The following is an 8,218-nucleotide window of genomic DNA, read 5'->3' on the forward strand; positions in this document are numbered from 1 at the left end:
CGGAACGGCCAGTGGTATAATTCCTTTCCGTTCACGTTTGCTGTCGTGGGGAGTTCTGTTGCTTGTGGAAGGTGAGTGTGGAATGGGAGGCGTTCGTTTTATATATATATATATATGGGTCTTGTAGATCTGTTGTACATGTATATATATTTGTTTGGTTGAAACCTATCGACGTTTTCAAGGTATAGTTTCCTGTTCCCGCTTTTAGTCTTAACTTCGTGTACAGAGTACGTTATACTTCCCTTTTGATATCTGATATTATTTGTTAATTATCCACAAAAGTGGAGCATTTGGCTTTGGCCTGTAATTTTTAAATTTCTCGGTATTGGAAAAACGGGCCTGCGTGGCCGGATTTTAACCACGCACGTTTTTTGGATCCAAAAATTGGCAACTAACCTCCTTTCTTGGCATGCACGTAGTTGCTCGTACTCGTGTGTGTATGTATGGAGGAACAGAAGTTTCCAGTGCTATGTCTTCGGTACCAGTGCGGTTCCTGTCGTCTGGTTCTATCCTCAATCACTGGAACAATTTTTAAAGGTCCTGGAAACTAGATTGAAATTATGGTGATATTCCCGAGCAGTGAAAATTGATTGTCGACTTAATTACTTATCTTGAACACAATTTTAGCCGTTGTTGTAATGAGCACCATTAGATTATCGTGCCCTGTAAAAGCTGATATGGACATGGGTGGACGTGTCCTCCCCGCTGATAGTACACCCGAACAGGGCTGGGCCTGAAATGGTTATCAAGTCGAAGTGGGAAAAGTAAATGAGTACATCGGCAGAGCTTCATCTGTTATATGAGTAAGCTCATTGCGTTCACACGATGCTGCTCAGTACAGGATAGTCAGTTCTCCGCTGTAGGCAAGTAATAAAATTGTTCTTTTTTCATTGTGAAATTGTGCACGTTGTCAACATTAACATTGTGGGTACATGTACTCTTCGTTCTCCACGCTAACACTTGGAGAACATTTGTGGCAAAGATCAGCAATGCTCAGGTTGCGATTTCAAAGATCTTGATAAAGATATATTTATTTTTGGATTTTTACTACGTTTTACTCTGGTTGGATGGCTGCATTGGTTTCTGTTCTTTGCAACCCCCAATCACAAGAATAATTTTGGAATGTTTCTAGACCATGTGAATGCAAAAAGTCTTAAATGCGCATAATTCCGATTTCAGTTTCCTGGACCTTTAAAAATCAATGATCAATGTTTTCTAAATTTACATGATCTTGGTATACTTCAAAGATCAGTGTTTAACAGTAGTTTGTATGCTCTTATGGAATTTAACAATTTCTGATGTAATCTTTCACAGAGCCTTGGAGCTACATGTGGTTCTGCATCACATTGCAGGTGAGCATTTATTTTTTTTAAAATGTGGAAACTGGGTCTGAATGCACACCTCCTCATATTGGCATGCACAGTGTTGATTGTGCCTGTGTGTGTAATCTATGGAGGGATAGCAGTCTTGTCAGACTGCAGCAGCCAAAGGGATGACTCTTTGTGCTGGCTCAATGACTGGCACAGTGTTGAGGGCAGGGTCATTATGTGGCTCTTTAGATGTGTTCGATTGCATTCATTGTCCAAGATATTGCATTTCTCTAGTTTACTTTGCATGTGTTTTGAGGCTAGCTATACCAGTGTCAAATCTGGCAATTTCTTGGTAGCACTGGACTATTCTGTTAAACTAATTTTTTGTTCTACCTGCGGTCATAATTTTACTTGGGCTGAAAACCTTTGGCATTTTAGCATATGCCTCATGGTGCAGTGAATCTTATCAATTTCAAGGCACATGATACAAATCTGTACTGCAGGTGAATAGTAAATGACCCTGTGCCCCTCTCCTGTGTTCTTAGGCTCATGGAGTTCCTGGATGCCCCCTTGATGCCCATCGATTTTGGGGAAATGATGCTTCTGCCTGCTAATCCATAATGTACATTCATACTTTGTATTTAGACCTAGAATTATTTACTCTGATGCGTTATCAGGGCTAATATGCTAGCTAAATTGTGATTCAAGCAGGGCAGTAAAACATGGGAACTCGCAGCCTTCCATACACTCCTGTTTGATGCACTAAAACGCTAAACTACTTCTTGGGTTTTGTATGTTAGGCTACACTAAGACTTAAGGAACTCTAGACTTGTCTAGAGCAGGGATCTGCAACTGGTTCTGGAGTGTGCATGGTCAATAGATCTGTTCAGCCTGTTTGGACTTGATCAAACTAGATGAGGTAAGAACTGGCACAAGTGCTGAGTGACAAACTAGCACATCCTGTGGCTTTCCAGGACCAGAGTTGCAGACCACTGCTCTTGAGAATATAGATTTTTTTTTTTTTTTCCTGAAACCAAGTGAAGGGTTTGCCTGCGTGGTGGCTAGACGGAAATGCTAATGAGCATTCTGTGGAAGTTAATTGCACCAAGGTAAGTGGATCAAAACCATTCGGCTACACGAAGGAGCCAAGCCCAGACGGGAGGCTCAAGATTAAAAGGTTGTGGCATTCACACTTAAGCACAATGATGGTATGTCGATGTCCGCTCATTATATTCACTTCATGTAGGCTTTCAACCAGTGCTTTGATTTGACATAAAATCTAAGAAGTAATTAACATTTAAATGGGTTGTTAATGGTAATGCGCTTGTCTTAATTGGCATCCAAAACATGCATTTTCTGTTGCTTTGTTGGGACCTACCTATTGACTAAAAAGCATCAGCTGCCCAACCCTGTTCCTGGCGATCTGCAGTCCTGTAGGTTTTTACTCCAGCCCTAACACATTCAACAGGTAGATCTGGTTGGGCAGATAATTGGTAGAATCAGGCATGCCAAATTAGGCTTGGCCTGTAAATCTACAGGAACAGGATTGGGCTGCCCTGATTCAGAGGGTGGGTGATCTGGTTTGTCATTATTACACAAGCATGGTTCTGACTTACTGTGCTCATTAAATTATTTTTTAAAAAATGTGTCAAGTTACTGGTTTGCTCACAGAAACTAGCATACGCACAACCTTTTTTAGATTGTGCCCAATTAACACCTCAAAGTAATGCGGTTGTGCTGTAACCTTTCTGTGCAGAAGCGCTCGGCACATTGCTAAGGTGGGAACTGGTTAAGGGAAGGGTGTACTGTGCCTTGTTAAACAAGGAAACTATTAACTTGGTATCTTTCCATTCAAATAAAAGTGCTTTATTTTTGGCTATGTATACAATGTATAATAAAGGTCTTGCCTAAATGCTGTAGTGGCTTGTTCTAATTATTTACAGGAAAGTTCACTTCACCTTAATCAGTGTCATAGCATTGTCTCAATTTGAGAATTAAATGTTAAGATTCTCATTATTTAGGTTTGCCTATTTCATACAGTTTGATTACTGTCATCAGCACCGTCATGCAAAAAACTAGTACTACGCCTAATATTTTTAATGAATGGCTGTTGGCAATGTCAAAATAGGAATTGTCAAAATATGGTGGGATTGGCATGATGGCATAATTTAAGAGCATCGTATGCCAGCTTTATTCATTTGTCACAATTCACCTTGACAAGAATGTTAAGGCAGGTAACATTAGGAATATTAGTAGTAATCAGAATAACAATATAAAAACGATGGTGAACTCGTGTAAATCTAGGTCAAGGCTTTATGCTCATTGTATTCAGATACATCGGTTATGTACAGGGAATTCAATTCAACCTTTTTCTGCATAGTCAAGCAATCACAGCCTTATACTTGTGCTGTGTAAAAATATGCGTTTCATATTGGAATGAAATCTAATTTCTTCTGTGGGCCTCTGGGGAAGAAAAATTTTTTTTTCAGTAATTTCATTCCCTTGACCCCTTGTTTTTACCCCCTCCCACCAAGGGTATAAAATGCAAGCTTCCAGCAAGAAGGGACTCTCACAATACAGTGCTCCACACTTGAAGACAGCATGTGTCCGAATTAGTGCACTTGCCTACTACTGAGTACACGTTGTATACTGCATAGTAGGTAAGCGTGCTGATTCGGACATGGCCGGGATGATTTGGTGTGCTGTCAGATGGAGGAGGTTTTTTGTTGGATGAGATTGGATGGTTTGTGAATAATTCATAAGTGCGTGTTGAGGGAGGATTAATTGTCAGATTCTTCAGCCTACGCAATTTGGTTTGCGTTTTTGAGTGAGGATTTCTCACAAGAGAAACGTTTTGGTGTCTTCCTAGTGTATCCTCCCGTGCACAGCACCTGTTAAGATTACTTGTTGCATGTCACAAAATGACTTGTGAGGGAGGAGAGCAAGGGAAGGGAATGTGTTACAGTGGAACTGAATTCAGCCCTGGTTTGGAGAGGTGCCCATGCATATATCCCTGTGGTATTTCTCTTTCCTGCTGAACTACTAACCAGGCTCGTCCCCACTGAAGCAACAGAGTGATGGTGGCCGTAGAGAGGGACAGTTTGCTAGAAGTGATAGTGTTGTCGTACAGAAGCTGTTTAACCTGCTGAATGTAAAGCTTGATTAAAAATTGAGAGCGCAAAGGAATCAATATGCTCTGCTTATCAAGCATCCACTGACCGTCTGGGCCATTCTTAGACAGTGGCAAACCTGGCAAGACATTACTGACAGCTGTAAGTGGCAGTATCTTGCCAACCCTGTGATGTGCTCTGTCTTTTTCAAATTTCTCGTTTCCGTTGTAATCCCTGCAGGAGCAAGTCAGTTCTTCTGTAGTGGCAACAGCTGTTTGGAAGGCAAGACAATGTGTGTATGTCAGTACCTCAGAATGAGATTGTTTCAGTAACACCTCAGTTGGACCTGCCAGCACTGACGCCACAATCTTTGGTGGTGTCGCATTTTAGGTGGACCTGGATGCCAACAAGTCTAGGGCACAGGTGCAAAAAGATACAGCAAATAATCAAAATTCATCAGCAAATCTGGGTGAAAGGGTCTACTTGCTGTAGAACACAACTTGGTCATTGTCTTTGGTACAGGCTATAAAAATTTGGGGTGCTCACCTATGGCTAGGATGTAATAAAAAATGTGGCTTACTTCAGAAGACTTCCAGACAGGACTAATCCAGAATATGCAGACCTGACTGCAAGGCCTAGCCTTGATGAAGTCTGAAGACTTCACTGCCCTTCCTGCTGACTCATCTTAATGTAAATCCATCCCAGCAGCTCTATGCATCCAGCACTGGTTATGAAACTCCATTAAAAAGCCCAGTTAGCCTCACTTGAGCTCCATTGAAACACCTGTTCTGTACTCTAGGATGAGGTGTGATGTGTAGTGTGAGATTAGGCACGTGCTTTCCAGTCTCTAAACATGAGAAAATCCCACCAGACATCTGCAACCTGGTACAATGCATGCATCCCATAATAACGTTGCTGTACGGCTACCAGTGGTACCTGCATATGGTGGTGGTCTGACTTCCGCAGTAGACCTGCTTACTGTGCTCTGTGCTCCTTCCCTGGAGTCGCAATCAGAATTCTGCACTGCAACTGGGTGTACCCTTGAGCAAAGTACTTAAACTCATTTGCTTCAGTAAATGACAAGCCCATAAATGACAGCTAGTATGTAAATAAGAGAAGGCAATCAAGCACATAAATATCATTGTGGGATTTGAATTATGATACACTTTTATTGTAATGTAGTGTGCTGTAATTCAGCTTTGAACTGCGGTCGTGAAAGTCATGAAAAGTAACGTAGGCTGTTAGCTAATTGCAAGTTACTGTTATTATACTGTTGTAAATAGCTACTTAGGCAGGATATTTTATACTTGTCAGCCAAAGAAATCCCTGGAGTAGCCTTAGTGTACAGTGTTCATACCCTAGCAACTGCATGTTCCAATGTAGTTCCAGTGACATTCAGTATGCACTTATTGTGCATTGCTTTGGATAAAAGCATCTGCCAAATATATGTAATGTAATGTACATGAAAATGACCGACATTCTCCCTGTGGCAGGCAGTGGTAGTTTCTCTCATGTGATAACTTTGTTGTATATTATGACATGACATTTACCCATTACGTCATAAAATTATGAAGTAACCATAGCCTCATCTCACCAGCTAATTTAAATTATAGGGCCTTTGCATGTGAAAGATTGCCAGGTTAGAAGATCCAAATTTTTGCTCCACAAGTCAGCCTAAGGTACATATTATCTCATTTTAGTGAGTGAATACCACTCGTAAACATTAAACCACAACATTTGGCGTACCATATCATTGGCCACTAACAAAACCCTTTGGTCAATTGCTACACTTCAACTTCAACCATTCTTTAGCCACACATGTTGAGGTTGTAATTTTTTCTCTGCTGGAGGAAAGGGGCTGCTTGAGGGACATATTCAGGCTGGCTATACAATCCAAAATGCTGCTGTTGTTGGAAATGAATTGGGAACATGCCATACTCACACTGACAACAGGCGATTTCTGTCAGTTGTTGGCCGGATACTATGGTGTACACTGTACTGCAATTTCAGGACTGCAACTGTGCTGTGTTCAGACATAGTGATATTCTGGACAGTTCATGTCAATGGAGCTTATGCTGAACTGAGCACAGCCAAGGAAAATATCTGGCCTTGTGACATTTGTGTGCACCAATCAGGTACAAGCAACATTAACATACTGTACCTTGTATAATATGCACACCATTGGTTTTTATTTATTTATTTATTTATTTATTTATTTATTTATTTATTTATTTTGCTTATGTATACCTTGTGGGTGGTTAATACTGAACATGTTATGTTGAAATACTGTGCACAAATCATGTACAGCCTTTGCACTTTGCTGCTGTATGTTTCTCAAATAAAATATTGTCTTTTATTGCACCAGTTTTTTGGTTAAAGTATTGAAGTACATCAACTAGTGTAGAGCAATTTGGCTTACAAATTGAAATTGGTAAAATTTCTGCAACACGATTGTCTTACTATATTTCAAGTATTACAGCTACATTGTGACGTGTGATTAAAATATTCATTTTCTGTTCAGGTCTTATTATTATTATTTTTAAATGAAGTCATATCTCCAGTTGTTCCTGTCTAGTAAAATGCATTTGTCAACTAATGTAATCATGTATAGAAAACCTGCAGATCTTTGCCCACCTATGTTGACCACTGTATTGTGCTACTCTTACACAACTGTAAAATTTAAGCATTCATCAAGCAGCTTGCCTTAAATGTATCACAATAATGAAATGGTTGCTGCTTGTTGAGGTAAAGAGAAGTCCCTGAAAAAATCCAGGTACTACATAATAAAATTGACAGTGCTATGGAAGAGAAAGCTGATAGTTCCTAACTGCACTGAGAAAGGCCCAGTTACTCCCATACCTGTGGAGCGTGCTGCTGTGGAGCACTTATGCTGTCAACCTGTCAGCAGTTTGCCGTTCTTGTTGCTCATCGGCAGACACGGGTGAGACTATAATTATACCAGGCGTTTCTGCGGTTTTCTATCCCTGTCATCTCATTCTCTGTTAATGAAGTGAGTACAATGACACATTCTTTCCTAATTACGTTAGTTGAGGAATGATGTTTTGTTTGTTTTTTGTTTTTTTTTGGTTATATTGTTTGTTCAGGCATGAAGACCATCTTTCGGGTGAATGAGGAAAGAATGTTTCCTCTGTCCTGTCGATTCTCCCTTGTTGCCTCCTTTATTTTCTTTATTTTCTTAGATGATACAACTGACAGAAGTCTGAGAGACTGACTGTCTACAGACTCTAGGCTCACTGTAATGAAACTTTTCAATAGGATTGCTAGGATTTTGCTGAATTGCTGGTTGGTGTATGTATTCTGAAGAGATCTGATGAGTAAGTATAACTCATTCTGGAATTGCATGTTCAGGATTTTGATCACCAACTATAGGCCTGACCAGGCATCCTCTTTTTCCCTGGATATTTCTTAATAGGACCAAAAATATCCACCCAGGTCTCATATTCCCCATGTTCTCAAATCCCAAGTCAAAATAAAAAAAAATGTCTGGATAAATTTAGCTTGTTCCATATACCATATTTAAAAATATCCTAGCATTATGTTCAAAATGCCAACCTTCCCCGTCATTTAAAAAATGCAATATATGGTCACCCTACTTTAGAATGATCTAATACACAGACTTGGCTTAGCTGATTAAATGCAATATCCTATTTTGTCATAGCATAAATCTACCTTCATATTTGACCCTTATAAGTAGGTTCAATTTTTAAAAAATCCTTTTGTTGTTCAGTATTCAGGAAGCCATTGCTATGCTGGCACTTTCCCTAGTTGTCCACAAGA

The 8,218-nt window shown here is 40.0% G+C and overlaps 1 long non-coding RNA gene and 1 other non-coding gene across 2 annotated transcripts; both read left to right on the forward strand.

Moving 5' to 3' along the window:
• Nucleotides 1-3,226, forward strand: LOC135262842 (uncharacterized). Its single transcript, XR_010332330.1, has 3 exons — nucleotides 1-71; nucleotides 1,315-1,352; nucleotides 1,856-3,226. It is a non-coding gene; the product is annotated as an uncharacterized LOC135262842 (long non-coding RNA).
• Nucleotides 396-530, forward strand: LOC135264344 (small nucleolar RNA SNORA57). Its single transcript, XR_010332666.1, has one exon. It is a non-coding gene; the product is annotated as a small nucleolar RNA SNORA57 (small nucleolar RNA).
• Nucleotides 3,227-8,218: the final 4,992 nt, after the last annotated feature.

This window comes from Anguilla rostrata, chromosome 9, assembly GCF_018555375.3.
Source record: "Anguilla rostrata isolate EN2019 chromosome 9, ASM1855537v3, whole genome shotgun sequence".
Classification (NCBI taxonomy): Eukaryota; Metazoa; Chordata; class Actinopteri; order Anguilliformes; family Anguillidae; genus Anguilla; species Anguilla rostrata.